A 21197-nucleotide genomic window follows, 5' to 3' on the forward strand; every position below is an offset into this window, starting at 1 on the left:
CCAGTCCTTACATTTACCCCACCCTGGGCCTTCTGCTCTATCCTGGAAAGGCCTGCTGAGCCGCATCGCCCATTGACCTGTCTGTCCCACAGGACACACCTGGGACATCTTGCACAAAAGCTGGCACTGGGGAGATGGCTCAGTGGATAACCTACTTGCTGTGCAGACATGGGAACCCACGCAGGACACCATCTATGGCAGCAGGTGTGTGTAAGGGGGACAGACAGAAGGATCCCTAATGCTTGATGTCCAGCTACCCTGATCAAATTGATGGACTCCAGATTCAGTGACGGGCTCTACCTCAAAAAATAAGGCAGAGAGTGATTAGGGAGGATAACTGGTATTGAACTAATGAGAGACAAAAAGTCTGAGTACACACAGGTAACGCTAACACACACACACACACACACACACACACACACACACACACACACACACACACACACACACGCCACCAGTGAGGAGAGGCAGTGAAAATGGCCTCTGGGAAGTGGGTGGGGGAAACACCAGTAGAGCAAATGTAGATGCGGTGGTGCACTTCGGAGATGGTGTTTGTCATGACTGTGAGGAGATTCATGCCCATGAGGGAACTGAGCTGACCATGTGCACCAGTGAGAGTGTAGAAGAGTGGCTCTTTGGAAAAATCACATTACCAGGGCTGAAGAGATGGCTCCGTGGTTAAGAGCACTTGCTGCTGCTCTAGCAGACCTGGGTTCAATTCCCAGCACCCGAGTGGCAGCCCATACCTACCTGTAACTACATTTCCAAGGGATCCAACACCCTCACACCGACACAGACATGTAGGCAAAACACCAATGCACATAAAATAGAAATAAATAATCTGGAAAAAAAGAAAACATAGGGTGGCCAAGCAGATGCTGGTACGATTGATTGTGTGGGACACGAGGGCTTAGTAGTGTAACTGAGGTGCTTGACTATGAGTGTGAAAACAAGAGTGCAATGGGGGATTGCTCTCAGTGTGTCTTAGAAGGGAAATTCCAGAAGGTCTAGAGACCAGGCAACAGACACGAAGGGTTCCCCTCCCGGAGCAGCACTGCAGACTAAGAACAGATGTGTCCTGGGAAACACTTCATAACGGGTTATAGTAATTACTTCATCTCAGTTAGGGGTTTATACCCTGGCTTTGGCTATTCAGTTCCCTGATAAAAAGACACAAAACCTTTATATCTGTGATAAGCCTTAGATGGCCCTGAAGCTGGGCAGATGGCCACCCTCTAAGCCATTAGTGTCTCCTTCCCCACCAATAACCCCAAGTTAGACTGCCATGTTCCATCTGGCCAATTGGCCAGCCCTCATGGCCATGTTTTCATGACTTACCCACCCCATCACATGTTCTCTTCTCTCCCCGTTCCCGGTCCACTTCAGAACCCAACCAAAACTCCACCTCCCTCTCTTCTGCCCAGCTATAGGCTGCCAACATCTTTAGTCAACCAATAGTTTTAAACTAAGGAGATTCTTCTCACCAAGAATCAAGGAACAAGATCACATAGCACCACTTGGTGTACAGGAGGCTCTCCTCATCTGTGAGGCAACCAGGGACAGTGTTTAGCATTACAGTACGTAGCTACGTAGCCAACAGACCCCATCTCAACAACATGTCCAATCTCTGTCGCCGAGAAGGCCAATGTCCTTGACCACATCACAATGGTATCTCCACCTGGAATAGAGTGGTTGCTCTCAAATTGCAGTTCACGAAGCAGAGCTAGGGGTTCCAGGCTCAGGGTGAGCTGCTGGGGATAGGGAGAGTGAGCAGGTGTAGCCGCTGTACCTGTTCTCTTCAGCTCCATGGGTGATCTTGACCCAAAGACGGCATCAGCCTCCCTGCACCTCCTTGCTCTGCTCAAGATTCGAGGAGAATCTCCGTCTCTTCACCCAGACTATCCTCTGAGTTCTGATGCCTTCTTTATAGAGTGGAGGTCAAGGGGCGAAGTAGCCTATTCGGTAAGATACCAGATTTCAGGCGACATCTCCCTGCCTCCTGCAGCTCCTTGGAGGTTCCCAGATGGTCTGGTGCACGTGTGTTCTGAAACCTTCTCCACACGGTAGCTCTTAACTCTGTCTGAACTTCTACAGGAGCCTCCCACAGCCCCGGGAGGCTAAAGACATCCCCTGCTGAGGACACATCCCTGGGCTGTGATCTGAGACTAAGCCTAAAGCTCCCGAAGGTTCCGGTGTGCACACAAGTTAGGGAAGCACTGCTCGAGTTTTCCAAACTTACCTGGAAAGAGAATGACATGGGATACTTGTTAAATACCCCTCCTCTGGAGAGGTCTAATACAGGTCCTATGTGTTTGCAATCTTTAATCGTGTGTGTGTGCGTGTGTGTGTGACATATATGTATGGATGCACATGTACAATGTGCATATGGAATCAGAAGGTGACAGTCCTTAGGCACAACAGGACTTTTGGTATAGTCTGAGTTGGTGGCCTGCAAGCTTCCGGGGATTCCTCCTCCTTCCACCCTACCACATCCTGCTTCTTATCCTGGGGATCTGAAGTCAGGTCCTTACACTTGTAAGGCAAGTACTTTACTGGCTAAGCCATTTTCCCAGCCCCAGGAATTTTCGTTTTCAATAAATAGCCCAGATGAGTCCAATCATCAAGGAGTACTGGAGATATACCACTCAGACATAGACCACATGCACAGGCACACGCACACACACACGCGCACACACACACAGACACACCCACTCACGAGTTCAGGAGTTCTGAGACAGGAGCCTAAAACTGTAAGATGTTTGATTCAGCCAGAGTGTAAATGAGTTGATTTCCTCTCTGCTGTTTTCTTCCTTGGGTTCTTCGAGTCTGTCTGATTGCCCTGGCTGCTGGCTCAACACCCTTTAATCCTTTTGGTCCTCCAGAGACTCCAGACAGACCCATCCCTTCTTTTAACTATACCTCCTTTCATGATGCAAGTGCTCAGCAAAGGAGAAGTTCACCAAACCCAGAGGCCTCCGCCGTCTAGATTGACCAGTCCCAGCTTTCGTGTCACTGAGAGCTTAGCCATGTGTCAGGCACCCACTAAAGACTTTACCTGCATTGTCTCAGTGCACGTTCACCACATTGTTCAAGAGAGGGAGATTCTCTTGCTATTTCCATTTTATAAAGAAAAAAAAAAAACAGAGGCAAAGAAGCTAACCAACCTGCCAATGTCACTGTATTAGGAGATGGGGTTGGAGCTCTGGTTTACAGGACAGCAGAAGGTTTGGGTTTTGGTTTTTGGTTTTTCTGCCACTGATTTACTGTGCCTCTCACGACTTTCACTATGGATTCAAGGTCTTGATTAAGTCCTGTACCTGAGACAACATCACTGGCTTTGTCAGGCTGTGCCCAGAAAACCTGCAGGGAGGGGTGTGTGGTCAGAAACCTTGAGGGATTTCGCTGAGGTGACGAACAGACTGGGATTTGAGTCTTATTCTGCCTGTCATCATCTGAGTGAATTTAATCACAAGTCTTGATCTCTTGGAGCCTCAGTTTCCTCATCTGTGTCATGGGCATAGCATCAGAATCTACATCTCATGAGACTTGAAGAACAAGGGAAGAGACCAGCTTCCCACTTGGCTTTTCATTAGCCCTTTGCAATCTGTCTGTGCCCTGCCTTGTGCTCCAACCCTCTTAGCTCTTCTGTAAAACCCTGGCTCCTCAGTTTACATATTCCAGCAGCAGGAAGGAAGGAAAGTTCTTGTGACACTTGTCAAAAGAGGATTGCTACCAAGGAGGATCTTTTTCTTCCTGTAGCAGGAAAAAAAAAAAAGCCTTGCTCTCTGTGTCATATCTATCTGTGTGAAGTCTCACTGCCTTATTTGGTTGGCATTTGCAATTATTTAAATGTCTTTAAAACTTCGAAATGAGTCACCCGTGAGTCCTTGTTAAGAAATACAGATAAGGCCTTGTGGTGATGGCACATGCCTTTAATCCCAGCACTCAGGAGGCAGAGGCAGGTAGATCTCTGAGAGTTCAAGGCCAGCCTGGTCTACGGAGTGATTTCCAGGACACCCAAGGCTACACAGAGAAATTCTGTCTTGAAAAAAACCAAATAAATAAATAAATAAATAAATAAATAAATAAATAAATAAATAAATAAATAAGGAAGGATATATGTGTGTGTGTGTGTCTGAGAGAGAGAAAGAGAGAGAGAGAGAGAGAGAGAGAGAGAGAGAGAGAGAGAGAGAACTGAGTGTGATGGCATATGCTTTTAATCCCAGCACTCAGGAGAGGCAGGTGGATCTCTATAAATTCAAGGCCAGCCTGGTCTACAGACTGAGGCCCTGGCCAGCTAGGGCTACATAATGAGGCCCTGTCTCAGAAAGGAAATAAAAAGAAGTACAGATGAGCCAGTCAGGCAGTGGTGGCACACACCTCTAATCCCAGGACCAAGAACAAACCGGAGTTTTTTTAAAAATTAATATCTCTGGTTACGATGATCTTTCCCTTATGGGGAGGTTGTTTTTCCTTAAGTCCATCGGGCATCTCATACTTCTCTTTCTATAAATGACCTGTTCATAAATGTGCCCCTTGTTTGACGGTGTTTCTAATTTGGTGGGGAGGGTGTGAGGAGCTGAATCAAGGTCTTGCATGTGCGAGACGAGTGCTCCATCATCCATTTACTGAGACGGGGGTTGATGCGTAGCTTAAACTGGCCTTGAACTTGGAATCTGGCCTCAGCCTCCCAGCTCCTGGGGTTGTGGTTGGGAACCATCATGCCCAGTTTAAAATCTTTTCCTTGTTAGTGTGCTGGAAACCGATGTTTGTTATATTTTAGTTGCTTATCTGTCGATGTCACTCGCGATCGTTCAAGACATGACAGTTATAAGTGTAGATGGTTTTAGGTGTCTATGGTTACCATCTTAGTTTAAAAGAGTCTTCTCGGGGCTGGAGAAATGGCTCAGCGGTTAAGAGCACTGACTGCTCTTCCAGAGTTCCTGAGTTCAATTCCCAGCAACGACATGGTGGCTCACAACCATCTGTAATGAGATCTGATACCCTCTTCTGGTGTGTCTGAATACAGCAATAGTGTACTTACATATAATAAATAAATAATTCTTTAAAAAAATTGAATAGTCTTCTCTAATCTGAACTTAATTAACTTTAACTCATATTTTCTCCTACTATTTTTAGAGCCATTATTTAGCTCTCCAAGAGTCTACTTTATGAACAGCGGGAGGTCAGAATAATGCATTTGTAATGTTCAAAGGTCTTTCTCTACATATGCAGGCTATGCCGCATGTGTATGACATGCTGTTCAGATATAGGCCCACAGACTGCCCGTCATGTACAAGCTCAACATAGGCAAGCCTGCAGCACCAGGTCTAGCCCGCAGAAGCATGGACCCATGTCTGCACACAGTCGGCCAAGGTGACGCTGATCTGTTCATAGCAAGGCCTTTGCCTTCCTCACTTAGAGTGAGAGCGTTTGTAAGCCCTGGAAAGTATCAGTGAGGTGACAGAAGCGTACTGTGGCATAGGAGTGATTCAGGGGACTCTCTGGTAATAGTCTGTGCCGCACACTAGCCCTGGCTCTGGGTTCCCACCCCTCAGTATGAAGACAATCCTAGGCAGAGCGAGTGATAGGTGATTTCCCTAGAGGATTCTATATAACGTAGGCCCCATTATATGGATGTTTTGATCCTCAGCTCACCCCCATCCCCAACAAAAATGTGAGCCCATCGAAGGCACAGAGAAAGAGATGGGGTCCTCTTCATTTTCGTTTCTCTTACACCTCAATACAAAACTAGCAACCTTGGGTGTCTGTGTGCAGACGTGTCCACACTTCTGTGTGCTAGGACGACTGTCCCATGATGTGCCTCTGGGCAAGCACATGCATGGCACACGTTGGGTGTATATACACGCATGCAGTCTGTGGTTCTCTGGACAGTGTGGTCATAGACATGCAGTGTAGCACACTTGTATCTGTGGGCATGGGAACAACTTGTGCTTCAGTTCCTCTCCACCTGTTTTCCACACTTCCTTGGGTCAAGCAGTTATTGCTTTTATAGCTAAGACTATTAGTGGAAGCAAAATCATAATGTTGCAGTCCTTATGGGGTCTCCTTGGAAAGCTTCATTTTTCCCTTCTGGCCTCTCCTACTCTTCTCACCTCTGGGTATCTCACATCGCTCCCCTGCCCCTTCCTGAGGTAGTTCATCTGAGCTCAGTCTCTGCTGACATAGTACCTTTAAGTACCTCCCAATGAGTGACTGCCTTCATGGTCCTTCCCAACAGGGAAGGATCAATTAGTTGTTGCCACTCACGCGTGTTCACACACACACACACACACACACACACACACGAGCACATGTATTTATGACCAGGCACATATGTATATATAATAAACATATGTACCCTCCCTTATTATTCATTAATTTACTTATTCTGGGGGTGAATCTAGGGCCTCACACATGCTAGGCAAATGCTCTATCACTAAGCTGCATCCCCCCTCCAATTACCTCCTCTTATGGACCAAGGATCCCTAGCCATATATCCTAAAACATGGTCCTCCCCCATCATCCAAGACAATGCCCATCAAGGACACACCCACATGTCCAGCTCAGATTCCAGTAGTTGCCAACTTTCACTTTCCATAAACGAGTCAACTCATCCACAGAGCCATGCTCAGAGCCCTAAAGTGTTGTATTCAACAATTGTCCTCTAGAAGCCTATCGGGGAAGAGCTATAGCAGTCAAGAGAGAGATGCCTCACAAGTGCCCACTCTGACCATGATTGGAGCTGAGGGACTTCGAAGGCAACAAGTTTAGTTTAAGGTGTATGGGCTCCTGGAGAGACCTGGGATCTCTGCCGTGCTTAGAGGACAGTGAGGTAGGCTTTCAGAGGGGCCTACCTTGTCTCACAAGTCATCTTGACCCTAAAACTGAAGAGCCCCTCCCATAGGCTTTTTCTTGGCTTTCTTACTTCCAGAGGGTCCTGGCCTCAGAGACTATGATCCCTGCCTAGCCCCTTGTTGGCCAGACAGGAAGAAGTACTTCACTCAGCATCCTGCTCCAGAGTGTCTGCTAAGGTCTGGGGCAAGCAAGTCCCAGCATAGTATAGTCTCTGCCCCTGACACGTTCCTCAGATCCCATGAGGACAAGGAGGTATAAGAACTAGACCTGGGTCTGTGACATACAAGACCCATTATGGCCTGCCTGGGCCTCCTGGGTCCCAGTTCCCCAGCACCCCTAAGCTTAGCATTATGGGAAAGTCTCCAAAAATCTCAGCAGCTGTCCTCACAGCTAAGATTTGGCAAATCACTTCCAAGGCTCTGGCCCTGTCAGTGACTGGATTTTGTTCCCAGGACATTTTTAAGAGAGGAGTTGAAGACGGGTCTCAGGGACTTGTCTGCAAAGTTATGTGGGAAGGGCTACAGCAGCAGACTTTCCAGCTAGAAACAGTCTTTCCTGACTCTTTGCTTTGGCAAGTCCCTAACCTGGAGGCATTATGAAGGCTGGCAAGGGTCTTCCTGCCTCATCTTCTGGGGACAGAATGGGAGTCCTTCCCTTGGCTAATGTGTACCCCATGGAAGTCTCTACCAGTCTCCAGGCTCTCCCCCTACCCCATCAAGAGGGCTCTGGCTAGCAAGTCCTCCCCTAAGCCCTCGGGATGTCCTCCCCTAAGCCCTTCCAAAACGGATATCCTTCTCCGTCCTAGCCCTCAGTTCAGTCAAGTCCTGGAGGAGATGGGCCTCTTAGTAGGGCATCATGGGATGGAGGGTGTGGGATCCAATAGGGGACACAGGAAGCAGGAAGGGACAGGTCAGAAAAGCTTGGGTCAGAATCCTAACTTCCTCACTCTCAGGGGCATCCCATTTTCAAGAGGTTTCTTCAGAGGTCCTGGGTTTGATGGCCAGCACACGGAAATAGGAGGTTTCTTCTGGCATGTAATCTAGGACAGCCTCAAACCGGCTTCACAACTAATCCTATTTGTATCTCCTGACTACTGGATTATTACAGGCATCGCCGCATCTGGCTTTATGCTGTGTTGGGGACCAGACCCAGGGTCTCACGCATGCTAACCAAGCACTCTAGCTGGTTAGCATCCTCCCCCTGAAGCTTCTTAATTAATGCACGAGGAGACCAAGCCTTTGCTGCGAGCATTAGAAGTCCTGTAAAACCATGTGAGTGTGGCTTGCTCTTGTGTGCTTTGACTGCTTATGGAAGAGAGTATACGCAAAGAGAAGGCTAACAAGGTTACCTCTCAGGGTTGGCGGTGTAGCTCTGTGGTGCAGCTTGGGCTGCACATGAGCAAAGACCAAGGCTCAGTCCAGCATTAAAATCAAAATGAAACAAAAGCAGTGGATCCCAGGAGAAAGAGGGGAGCCTTTTTGCTCCTCACTTCTTTGTCTCTTGTACCACTTTGCTCTTATAGCTAAGTACATTTTACATTCATTTAAGGAAGGGAGAGAGGGAGGGAGAGCTACCAGCCAAGTAGTTGAGCCTCATTTGAGTCAACAAACAGTAGCCTCAACTGTTATCTGTTAAATTCCTAGCAATCACTCCTTCCCAGCATTGGGTCTAGGTGTGGAGTGGTTTGTAAATAAATCACTGTATACTTGCTAGTTACGATGTGTCTAACTATGCACATGTCTATGCACGATTGTATATGTGAGCCAGCTGGTCCTAAACATCAGGGGCTACGCATATCTCCTGAAGGGTGGTTATGCAAATACAGCAAGGTGCTGGTGCAGAGCAGAACCAGGAGCTGTGCTGCTTGGGTTTCAATGCTATGCCTGTTCTCACTGGAAACTCGATCTCAACTAAGTTATTTAACCTTTCTCGGCTTCATTCTTCCAGATGAAGATTCATTGCGCCTGCTCCAAATCATTGTTGGTTAGGGTGAGCGTGTCATGTCAAACTCTTAGAATGGCGCCCCGACACCTCAGGGGCGTGCAACCACTGGTTCTTTGTGTCTGTGTACACGTGTTGACGCTTCTCCTCCTTGGAAAAGGTGTTGCCTTTCATCCAGGTTTGTGAGGTGGCTGAACGGATCTGTTTGGACTCTACAGTCTGTTTGAAGACATTTACTAGAAAAAGAAGTTACGTTATGCTGAAGAGTCTGCAGCTAGAGGCCATCCTCACTGGGAGCCTTGGGCAAGACAAGGAGATTCACATGAGGACTCTTCCTGGGTATCCAAGACACTCTCTCCAACGGAAGTGCCTTCCTAGTTCCCTTAGGTCACCAGTGTAAAAGGCCGGCTGAACCAAGAGGGAGCTGCCCCTTTTGTGTGTGTGGGAATGTGGAACAAGAAAAATAGTTCACTGGTAAAGAGTTCAGGCTACAGAATGGAACAGGGCTCTTCATGCTAAGGCCAGCGAGAAGGATCAAGTCAATTTCCCAACACCCTCCAGAAGAAGTACCTGTGTGATGTCATCTATCTCACGCCCAGCATTCGTGTCCCCAGCCTTGGGAGGCACCTTGGAGAGAGGCCGGGCTGCCAAGCGGGTGGAGCAGGTTTGGAAGATGGAAAGGTCCCTGACTTGGGGAAGGGACTTGGACCCAAGTCCCCGGGCTTCTAACCTGGGAAACAGGTGTCCCCTCCTGTGTCCCCTCAGTCCCCACAAGGCTGGAGATGGGGAATAAGCCCTTTCTGTTTACAGGCGTACCCACCTTCGTGTGTAGACAGACCGAGTGTCTGAGGACAGCAGGAATCAGATATTTGAGTGCCAACTTGGGCCATATGGTCAGGCAAAAGTCTTGTCACAATGTGAAGTGGGTGGACGTTTAGTTTGCTTCCTCCTTATTGTTCTAATTAATAAGCGCTGTATTGAATAACAATATGCTCGACAGTATGTAAACTGTATGTGCACATTATGATTTACTGCTATATGGGTATAGAATTCAATGAATTTTTCCATAGTAGATGTTGTCAGTGATTCTCTATCACTGTGTTAAAACACTAACATGGGAAGAAAGGTTTTTTTGTTTTGTTTTTTGAGACAGGGTTTTGCCCTGTAGCCCTGGCTGGCCTGGAACTCACTATGCAGATCAGACTGGCCTGGAACTCACAGAGATCTATCTACCTGCCTCTCAAGTGCTGGGAATCAAGGTGTGTGCCACCAGCACCTGGCTGAGGAAAGGGTTTAACTTAGCTCGAAAGTTAGAGGAGAAATCAGGACAGGATCTCAGCACAGAGCTGAAGTAGAATCTAAGAAATGGTGCGAACTGGCTTGCTTCCTCTGGCTTGCTCTGCTTTTTTTTTTTTTTTTTTTTTTTAGATTTATTTATTATATATGAGTACACTGTAGCTGTCTTCAGACACACCAGAAGAGGGCATCGAATCTCATTACAGATGGTCGTGAGCCACCATGTGGTTGCTGGGAGTTGAACTCAGGACCTCTGGAAGAGCAGTCAGTGCTCTTTTTTTTTTTTTTTTAAAGATTTATTTATTTATTATATATAAGTACACTGTAGCTGTCCTCAGATACACCAGAAGAGGGCATCAGATCTCTTTACAGATGGCTGTGAGCCACCATGTGGTTGCTGGGAACTGAACTCATGACCTCCGGAAGAGCAGTCGGGTGCTCTCAACCGCTGAGCCATCTCTCCAGCCCGCAGTCAGTGCTTTTAACCACTGAGCCATCTCTCCAGCCCCTTGCTCAGCTTTTTCTACAGCCCAGATCTGCCTGCCCAGGAGTAGCACTGCCCTCAGTGGGCTGGGCCCTTCTACACCACTCATTAATTAGGAAAATGTCCTACCAACATACCCACAGGCCACTCTGACTGAGGCAACTGAGGGTGAGGTCCCCTTTTCCCAGGTGACTCTAATTTGTGTGGAGTTGACAAAAGCTGCCTTGTACAGATACACTCGATGTAAATCCATAAAAACAGCTCATTACTGACACCTGAGGACCGCCACATCCCTCCGAGATGCAACGGTAGCCTCCAGGGTGACCCTATTCTAACTTGTCACATGGTCTATGACATCTGTGCATGATTTGAATACCTGTGCAAGATGAAAAACTTTCATGCCTAGGCTTCTCTGACTCATCTGTAGCTCTGAAATCAATTTGTGTCGTTTAAACAATATCCACACACCAAGAAATACACACGGTTGCAAATGCTCAATGCCCAGAGTATTACAAAAACAAAACCAGAAACCAAAATAGAAAAACAAACCCCGAACCACGTACTCCAGAAGGTCTAATAACATACGGTTCTTTCACAGGTAGGCTTACTTACACTGCCTCCACGCAGGCTTATGTAACACACTCAGGTTCTCACACGAACAGGCCCACTCACTCCATGCACACAGTGCACTCCGTACGCGTGTAGATATACATACACTTAGGAGCAAGCCTCACATGCTCGGTGCTCCTTACACATACAGGTATACACATGTATACCTGTTATATAATACGTGTGTTTGTGTGTGTGCAAACACTTGCACCCTGCGCTTGGGTTTAGGCACATACGTGCAGCGTCTCACACACACACAGACACATCATACCCGTCTCCATTTCCGTCCCCGAATGCCCACTTTCACGCCGTGCTCCCAGCCTCCTGCACCGGGCCGCCCCACTTCTCCACACGCATGCGTGGCTCTTTTCGTAAGTTGGCACTCCCAGATTCTCTGGCTCTGGACAGACAGCAGAATGTGATAAAATCGACAGCTGAACGCTGTCTTGAGAGCAAAGCTGTACTTTGTTGAGAAATCCGAGCCGTTATTGGAGGGCTACAAGTGCCGTGTCTGGGGCTGGGAGGCAGGGGAGGTGGAGGGGTGGTCTCCCAGAGTGCCTGTGGCCATCGGGCGGTTTCCATTATAAAACATGATGAAAGGGCCGGCACAGAGAGAGCAGGACTGTGAGTAAATAAAGCTGCCACCTCTGACCCTTAAAGACCAGAGCGCATCCCAGAATGAGCATTCATTAAGGAGAGGGACTTGGGCTCAGCCCAAGTTGTCTAGGACCCGAGGCCTTGGGCCAGACTCCCAAGGGACACGGCTATATGAGAACCCCCGCATGAAGGTGGGGGTGTGTAAATGGTTGAGAACGGAGTGTGGGGAGTAGGAGGGAGGTGGGAGCCACTAGGGACAGGACCCCCGTTAGGGGAGAGGTAGGGGTCTTCTCTCTTCAGGGGGCAGCCTCTTCAGGTCTCTTCCTCTCTGAAGAAAGCACGCACCCCTTCTTTGCTTGAGTTTTTGCTTCGCTTGCTCTTCTAGCTGCCAGGAACTTTAGGCAAACAGGAATTTGCAAAACAGAGAAATGACTAATTCACCAGGACCCTGGGAAGATTGAGAAGCGAGGTTTCGACACAGAAATGCGACTTGCTGGACTTGAGACCTGCGAGCCCCACCAAACCCCTTCTCTGGGGGACCTGTCCAGCTCAGCACCAGATACACTTCTCGAGCTTTCAGAGAAGCTCAGCAGCGAGTGACAGAGAGAGCAGAGAGTTAAGAAACTGGGCAAGACTAAGAGCAGCGTTTTGGAACTCCACCTCCCAGCTCTGCCGGGGTTTAAACCTCTCTCTCCCAGTAAGCATGTGGGGCTGGCTCAGGCATGAAGTCAGACCTGGTGGTACTCTTTTCAAGGTATCCCCTTTCTTTAGGACTGACTTCTGGGTGGCCTCTCACAGGGTTTACAGTCATTTTACTCTACAGCCACCCTGGCTTTTCAATCTAGTGCAGTTCCCAGGAAAAGAGAACTCTTGGGCTGGAGAGATGGCACAGTGGTAAAGAGCACTGACTGCTCTTGCTGAGGACCTGGGTTTGGTTCTGGGTGTGCACTCGGTAGCTCGCAGTCATCTGGAGGTAGGCATGACACACATGCAGACACAGAGGCAGCTGAGCAGTGCAGCACATGCCTTTGATCCCAGCACTTACTGGGGAGGCAGAAGTGGGTAGATCTATGAGTTTCAGGCCAGCCTGGTTTACAGAATGAGTTCCAGGACTCTAGAAGGTCTCAACCCCCGCCCCGACCCACCAACTAACCAACCGAGAAACAAAAACCATGCAGGCAAAACTCTCATGCACATAAACTAAAATAGACCTAGAGCTGGAGTGCTGACTCAGGAGTTATGAACACTGGTTATTCTTCCAGAAAGGTAGGGTTGAATTCCTAGCACTTGGCAGAACTGGAACCCCAGCGCCAAGTCTATCTGACTTCCTCTGGCCTAAGTAAATTCTAATTAAAATGAAATAAAAATAAATAAATACAATAAAAACTAAAGAGAAAACACCACGCCAATACTATAATAAGAAGACACAGCAACACACACAAAGTCTCCATCAAAAGATAAGGAGACTCCCAGGTTTTCTGTGTGATGGGCAGGTGGGGAAGATGTTGAGAAGCCAGCGGCAAACGCATCTGTCCCTGAGGAAGTGAGAGGGAGAGGAGAGTTCAGGAAAGGAAAGCATCTGTGTCTCTGTATGCAGATCTGGGGCAGGAGCACCAGTGTTACTGGAGGGAGCCTAGGGTAAGGGCATTCATTGCTTCAGTGCTTGTCTATCGAGGAGTGGCCTGCAGCTAAGGGGCCAGGGCCAGCCCTGTTCCAGCCTCAAGCGCAAAGCCTACTTTCCCTGAATTCACTGATGGTGACTCATCTTGGTCTTGGGAAGAGCTGCGTCCCACGGAGGGGAGGGGGATCTAGGCAGCTGAGGCCTGTGTGTCAGCACAGGATTCTTGGTCTATACCAAAAGCTCCCTCTTGGCCATGGCTCTCTCGTCTAGTCAGCTGAGATGAAGGGGAAAGGCAGGTGGGCTCAACTTTAAAGCCAGCCACAGATGAGGACGACACGGGCATCAACGGGCATCAAGAGAATCAAACTCCATTTTCTGCCTCCTCTCTCAGAGATCCCTCAGCCCCAGCTTGAAATGTAAGCAGTTTTTCCTGGGAAGTTTCTCTGGGACAGACATTAGCCCATGGGCTTTATGTGAATTAACCTCACGGTAGCTCTGTATGAAGGCACCATGTTACCCATACTTTAAAGGTATGAAAACTGAGGCCCAAAGAGGTTACTAAGTTACTAGCCCAAGGATGTCAGTTATTAAGTAGGGTGGGGTTAACACCCAAGCACCCTGACTTCTAGGTGCCCAGAAGGAATCTGAGTCTGGTTCAAGGGCAGGAAAAAGCCAAGTACAGAGGTCGGGTCAGAAGTTGGGGAGGGGTGAAGATCCACAGTTTCCTGCTCAGAATATCAACATTAGGCCCCCTTTTGCCCCTCATTCCTCCCACCAAGTCGAAGGTGAAGTCTTTGCAACGCCACCTTTTACTTATCTTGTTGACCCCGTCTTTGTGACAACAAAAAAAAAGTCTACATGTCCGAAATACCAACTGTTTATATCAGTCATTTTGTACCCCTTGATCCTTAATCAAAGTCGAGACTTGGGCTTTGGGCTGGGGATTTAGCTTAATGATATAGTGCCTGCCTAGAATGCACAAGGCTCCCCCCGCCATCCCTTAGCACTCTGGAAATAAAATAAAACCAGCTAAGGTCTCTTTTGGCCTGTGTTTATTTGGTTAGTAGGTAAGTCAGTAGAGTCCTTGCTTAGCGTGAACAAAAGCCCTGGTCTGGTCCCCAGCACCTCAGAACTCTGGAAATGAAGGGAGGAGGTTCCGAAGTTCGAGACCATCCTCCACCACGTAGCAAGTTGAATGCCAGCATAGAATAAGAAGATTTTATTTCATTTTTGTATGTGTGCATGTGCGTGTGTGTGCGTGCATGTGTGTGTGTGTGCGTGTGTGTGTGCGTGTGTGTCTGTGTGCTGGAGATTGAACCTATGACCTTACCCATACTAAGCACACACCGTACCACTGAGCTGAACTCTGAGACCAGACTGACGAGGTTTAAAGTTTTTACGTTGCATCATACTTACGCGTACCTCCTATTTGCCTCCCCACGACTGTTTTTATTTAATATTTTTATACCATTTAATTTGTTTGTTTGTGTGTGGGGGGTGGTGTGCACAGGCACTCATGCGCATGCACACATCCACGTGGAGAGGGGAGAACACTTTCAGGAGTGGGTTCACTCCTTCTACAATGTGGGTCCCAAGGACTGAACTCTGGTCATCAGCCTTGGCAGCTGGCACTTTTACCTGCTGAGCCATTTCAGTGGCTCCATGCCACCCTTTTGATGGCTGTGTAGTAGTTCTCATGCACACCTCGTGCTGGCCTCACTACTTCCTCAGTGCTGGGTAGTGGGGCTACTTCCGGGGCTGAGCTAGTATGCTATGTGCTGCTGTAAAAATAATAAAAAAAAAATCTTTGTAGGAATTACATTTTTATTTCCTTGGGATATGGCTCCAAACGTAAGATTATCTGATCAAAGGATATGAACAGAGTCATGGTTTTTCTTTTTTCTTTTTCTTTTTTTTTTTTTTTTAACACAACTCAGGGAGGATGGGGCGAATTCACCAGCAGCAGCAGCACCAGCTGCAGGAAGAAAACTGCGGTTCTCTTAACAAGCCCCTGAGCAGCCTTCGGACTAAATGAATGGTCTGTTCCTAAGGCAAACAAACCCCCATGTGGGAGGTGACAAAATAGAGCTGAGAGCCACTCTCTCTGCCAGAGGCAGGCTGCCCTCTTCATCCCCATTTGAAGGGCCCTGGAGCAATTCTCTGCCACTTCACCTGTGTGGGAGACTGGCTGTCTTCTGCCTTCTCTGGTTTTGGTTTGGTTTGGCTTGGTTTTTGGTTTTTTTGAGACAGGGTTGCTCTGTGTAGGGCTGGCTATCCTGGAACTCTCTTTGTAGACCAGGCAGACCTCGCACTCAGAGAGATCCACCTGCCTCTGTCTCCTGAGGGCTGGGACTAAAGGTGTGCACCAAGTCAGGGTGGCTGTCTTCTGACTTCTTATATTTTTGGTTGTGAGCCTAGACTGTAACGGCCGAGCCATCTCTCCAGCCCTTGTCTTCTGATTTCTTAAGCATCCATTTGTGTAGTGCTTGTTACGTGGCAGGGACTCTAAGCTTGTTACAAATGCTAACTTGCTCCCCTCTTACAGGAAACTCAAAGGGCAGATTCATTTGCTCCCATACCCACTCTGAAGGTGAGGAAGCAGCTGTGGAGGCGCTACAGACTGTCACGTAGCCAGTTGGGACACTTTGACGTTCAACTCCACCTCTGGGCAGTGTTCACCTGACTGAGGAGGGGGGATGCCCTAGTGCTCGTAGCATCCTTTACTTTCTGGATCCTGCCTTGGTCCCGGCAGCCTCAGTCCCAAGGAAGGAAATCTAAAGCGTCTTTAAATTTAGATTTAACACACTTAACCTCTCTGATAGCTGTTTTTGCCCTCTATCAAATGATAGATTAAGAGATGAGGGGACGGGGGGGGGGGGGGTGGCTCAGTAATCAAGAGCACTTCCTGCGATCCCTCAGGGCCTTCGGAGTCCCAGCACACGCCACATGATGTACCATTTCTGCAACTTAAAGTTACAAAAAAAAGTCTAAAGTGTTGGGTTTCAGGTGTTATACCCACATTCCAGTTGCTTCTTTTTTTTTTTAATTATTTATTTGATGTATGTGAGTACACTGCAGCTGTCTTCAGACACACCAGAAGAGGGATTGGATCCCATTACAGATGGTTGTGAGCCACCATGTGGTTGCTGGGAACTGAACTCAGGACCTCTGGAGAGCAGTCAGTGCTCTTAACCACTGAGCCATCTCTCCAGCCCTCCAGTTGCTTCTTTATCGTATATACTCACCCTTGCCATTGGGATAAGCACCTTTACATATTCTTAACTTCCTCTCTTTTTAAGATTTATTTTTATTTTATGTGTTTAAGTGTAGGCCTACACGTAAGCACACCATATATATGCCTGGTCCCTGCAGAGGTCAGAAGAGGGCGTTAGCGTTCCTGGAACTGGAGTTACAGCCAGTGCTCTTGACAACTCAGCCATCTCCCCAGCCCCCTCATCTCTTAATCTTCATCACGATCATATAAAGTCGATCGGTGTTTTCATTTAATAGAGGTTACAGAGGAGAAAACCAACATATTCGTCAGGGTTCCCTAGTTCACGGAACTTATGGAGATATATTAAGGAAATTTATCGGCATGACTTACAGTCTGCAGTCCAACTACCCCAACAATGGGCAGCTGTGAATGGAAGTCCAAGGATCTAGTAGTTGCTCAGTCCCACGAGGCTGGCTGTTTCAGCTGCTCTTCTGGATATGCTGGAGTCCTGAAGAAGTAGGTTCCAAGTAAGTGGAAGCAGGCAGGGTGGGCCTTCCTTTGTCCTCTGTCTTGTGTAGGCCTGCTGCAGAAGATATAAACCAGATTAAAGGTGAATCACCACACCCGGATTTGGAACTTGCTGTGTCCCAAACTGGCTTTGAACTCAGAAATCTGCTTGCCTCTGTTTCTTGGGATTAAAGGCATAGACTTATTACCTTGCCTGGGCCTAAGACTTTCATGGCCACTGTGCCTCAAGATCTATATCAAAATCATCATCCCGTGCCAAGATCCAGGTCAGAAGCCTGTGTCTCCCAGCCTCAAGATCTGGATCATAGGTAAGCCTTCCATTTCTGGATTGTAGTTCTCTCCAGATGTAGTCAAGTTGACAACCAGGCATAGCCATTACAACTATCAGAGAGGGTAAGTGTGCTGCCCAAGACCACACAGCATGTGGAGTAGTAGAGTGAGATTTTGATTCGTTCATTAATTATCAGTGTCTTTGGTCTTTCCATTCACACTTAGACCCTTTCCAGGCCTCTAGGGCTCCGTTCCTTACCTTAGACAATTTCTCTTTGTCCTGGTTAGTTTCTCCTAAATCACACAAGTGTGAAGACAAAAATCATTTAGTTTAGCTCAGCTGCTTTTCCTGGCTGCAGTCAGCCTGGCTTTATCGGGGCTATGATCGCCATACAAAGCATTAACATTGCCATTTACTTTCTGGAACTGAGGGCCACTCCTTGAAAGAGGCCCAGCTAGCTCCCTCCTCTACCTTCTCAAAGCCTACACCCCCTTTGGTACCCGCCCACTGTGAGCCTACTTCCTGTCAGAGGATCTTCAGTCAGTTTACCAAAGCAGGCAATGAGGAGGTTCTGATTCCAACAGAGACCACACCCCTCAGCCCAGTTTTGTGCTTCCTATTTCTTCCGGTCCTGGGGAATGATTGACTCATAGCTCAGGTACCTGCTGGGGAGTGGCTTCCCCCAATCCCAGCACACAGCTGTCCAGACTCCAAACCCCGCCCCCCCAGCACGCCATATTACGTATTCCCACCAAGCATCAGAGAAGCCACGCCTTCATCTTTAGCAAATCTGAAGGTTCTGCTGGGAGAGCATCAGCGTTAGAAACGGTGGTTGGTCAATCAAGGTTGTGTTTTCGTGTCTGAACATCATTCTTGTACACACATACACATTAGTGTGCAGATTGAATACATGCTTTTGTGGGGGGACATATACAGTATACATACATGCACGTTTGCGGATGTAACCCGGTTGACAGAGTCCATGCTTACAGTGTGCGATCCTTAGCACCACAATGATGTGTATTTAAGGTTAAAAAAAAAAGAGTTTATGTATTCACTTTGGGAGTGAGGCATGTACCTGACCCTGCAAGTTTGTGTATGAATGTTTGTGCATCTATGTAGACATTGGACAAAAACATGTTTAGAAAGATTTTCTAAGCATGAAGAAAAGACTTGGAAGAGGAACTGGACAGGTGAGGTTCAGTGGAAAGAGAAATACAAAAGAGGATCGGGTCTGACGTTTCGTAACTAAGAGGAATGCAAGCCAGAAACACTCACAGACTCAGACTGGTGTGTGGCATTCAACATGCTGCAGCCCAGTACAAGAGCAGTAGGTAGGAGTTGGGGGTAAGTAGATGCTGACTGGTAGATCTCGCCCCAATTATAAGAGCAAGGGATTGGGTAAAGTATTCCATGTCCTCGAATTCAGTAATGGTGGCCCCAGGTGGTCCCAGCAATCCTAGGACCTGTCTGGGTGAAGGGAGGGGTGTTTGACATTGGTCACTTGGGCTCCAGGAGTCTCATGGTTTTCTTGCTAGTGTCGCTCACTTTTGCCTCATTATCTTTTCTCTCCCAGAAGCTGCTCAAAGGTTTCCAAGGTTTGAAGGTTTCGCTGACTTCAGAGGGATGCATAGAAGAAAGGAGCGGGGAGCTCTTGGGAGGGGGGCAATTTTTGCTGAGTCTGCTCTCCGTCCCTTCCTAGCTCCTCACTGCAGAGGTCCTTAGGCAGAGAAGGTCTGTTAATTGGAGGTCAAGAAGAACGTGGGGTTGGATTTAACATCCAGCCTTCACCAGGGCAATCCATGAAGCCTTGGAGAAGTGCAGATGTCCTCTCTGTCTATATCTTATCTCTGCAGCCTCATATTTATTCCATAGAGGCTTCAAGCAGAGGCCTTCAGGGGATCGAGAAAGACACCTGGTATGTCCCAGAGCTGCTCTGCATTTATTCTCAAAAGACTCCCAGACCTGTAGGGATGGCAACTGTTTCGCATAGACACCAGTGCAAGCATGAGAAAGGTGGTTGTGCTGGGATGTGCACAGTGGAGCAAGGAGCTCTTTGTCTTTCTTTTCCCTCCGGTTCTTGATGCCGCGTGGCTCTATAATAAATAAGACAAGCAAAGGCCGGAGGAGCTCACTGATCTGTTCACATTAGCACTTAGGAAAAGCAGTGGCCGGGATTCCAACTCAAGCCCCTGTAACTTCAAATCTAGGACCCCTCAAAAGAGGTTCTTTTAAAAAGCCTGTCTGCTGTCGACCACTTGCAATAAGACTCACGAATGATACCTGGAGAGTGTTAGGGAGGCAAGACTCTGAACCGATTTGTGAAGCAGTAGCAATTTTCTGTTTTGTGGATGTGGGGTTGTGAGGGCTTCCCGTTCAATGAATGGAGGCGAAAAGTGTGAGTGTTCACATAGCTAATGGACACCGAATGGGATTGGTACTATGAGAGGGCAAAATAGTAAATTAAGGATCTTGACTGGAAGGGCACAGGCTTGGCTTTTCCTCTGTGGGGGATGAAGATTACTAAACACAATTGCTAAAGCAAGAAAGGTTTGTCCTGCTCACCCTTCTGGAGAGGAAAGATGTGTGTTTAAGTCTGTGTAGACTGGGAAGAGGAGACAGAGCATCGCCTAGGACTGAAGGGCGTAGAAATAGAAGATACAGAGGTGGGCTGGAGAGATGGCTCAGTGGTTAAGAGAACTGACTGCTCTTCCAGAGGTCCTGAGTTCAAATCCCGGCAACCACATGGCGGCTCACAACCATCTGTAATGGGATCAGATGCCCTCTTCTGGTGTGTCTGAGGACAGCGGCAGTGTACTCATATAATAAATAAATCTTTAAAAAAAAAGAAAAAGAAAATACAGAGGCAGCTTCTCTCTCTCAAGAGGCTGCCTCCTAGAAGGGGTCTATACTGAATCAAGAGAGCTGGAGAGCCAGATGCCCAGGTGACAGGTCCTCCAACCTCTGGTATGCAATAATGGTATGGATATCAGTGAGCAGATAGGCAGGCAGTCTTAGATCTTTGAGCTCTACAACTGGAGCCCTGCACCTCATTGAAGGGTTATTAATAGGGAGTTTGTCTGGTGTCAGAGCGCAGACATAAACTGCATTAGCATTACCCCATAATCGTATTTAGTAAATGCTCATGCCGTTCAGTCTCCTGTAATTGCATTGGGAAGATGCAATATTTATGAAAGGGGAGAAGGGGATGTCACTGTTCATCTCGGCTCTGCAGTAAAAATCCCGGGAAATACCACGTGGTCTGAGAAATCCTGGACATGGGCTTGCCACAGCCGGCCAGGCCTGAGCAATTGGTGTCCTGTGGCTTCCTTCTCAACCTTCCTTAGAGCTTGGGTAGCAGTCTGGGGGTGCAGGGAGAAGCAGTGGCCATTTCCCCACATTGCCTCACTCCTGGTTTTGGTTCTTGGTAGACCCAGAGCAAAGCTTTCAGATGCTTCACGTTTTCTGTTGGGCACAGGGTTGGAGTTTTACATCTTCCTTTGGTTCAAATTCCCTTCTCCCCAGAGGTGAGTATACTCCAGAGCTGAACGGGGAAGGAAGAGGAAGATTTTAACTTTGTCACATAGCATGGGTTTTACAGCAGAGCTGAGAGGAGTAGGTCATAGCAGGTGGTGAGGAGGATGGCAGGTGGGAAGCAGGAGCCTGGGGCCCGCTTCCAGAAGTTTCTGCCACTGGGACAATCTTCAAAGCTTACTGCAGTTCGGGAACCCTGGGTGGTAGCCATCTCCCACCCTGCTAGAGAATCCCCTCCATATCG

The 21197-nt window shown here is 48.0% G+C and overlaps 1 long non-coding RNA gene across 7 annotated transcripts in view; it reads right to left on the reverse strand.

Annotated features, from left to right (window-relative positions):
* Positions 1-21197, reverse strand: part of LOC147997129 (uncharacterized) — a 32930-nt gene that overhangs the window by 3686 nt on the left and 8047 nt on the right. For 5 of the 7 annotated variants that reach the window (XR_015653420.1, XR_015653425.1, XR_015653421.1 and 2 more), the window contains one exon: positions 17011-17203. This is a non-coding gene — a long non-coding RNA (uncharacterized LOC147997129). Of the gene's footprint in view, positions 1-17010; positions 17204-17677; positions 17897-21197 lie in introns of those variants that run through there. The other 2 variants (XR_015653423.1, XR_015653424.1) reach the window with 2 other exon arrangements.

The sequence above is a fragment of the Rattus norvegicus genome, chromosome 1, assembly GCF_021556685.1.
Source record: "Rattus norvegicus strain SHRSP/BbbUtx chromosome 1, alternate assembly SHRSP_T2T, whole genome shotgun sequence".
In the NCBI taxonomy this organism is placed as follows: domain Eukaryota; kingdom Metazoa; phylum Chordata; class Mammalia; order Rodentia; family Muridae; genus Rattus; species Rattus norvegicus.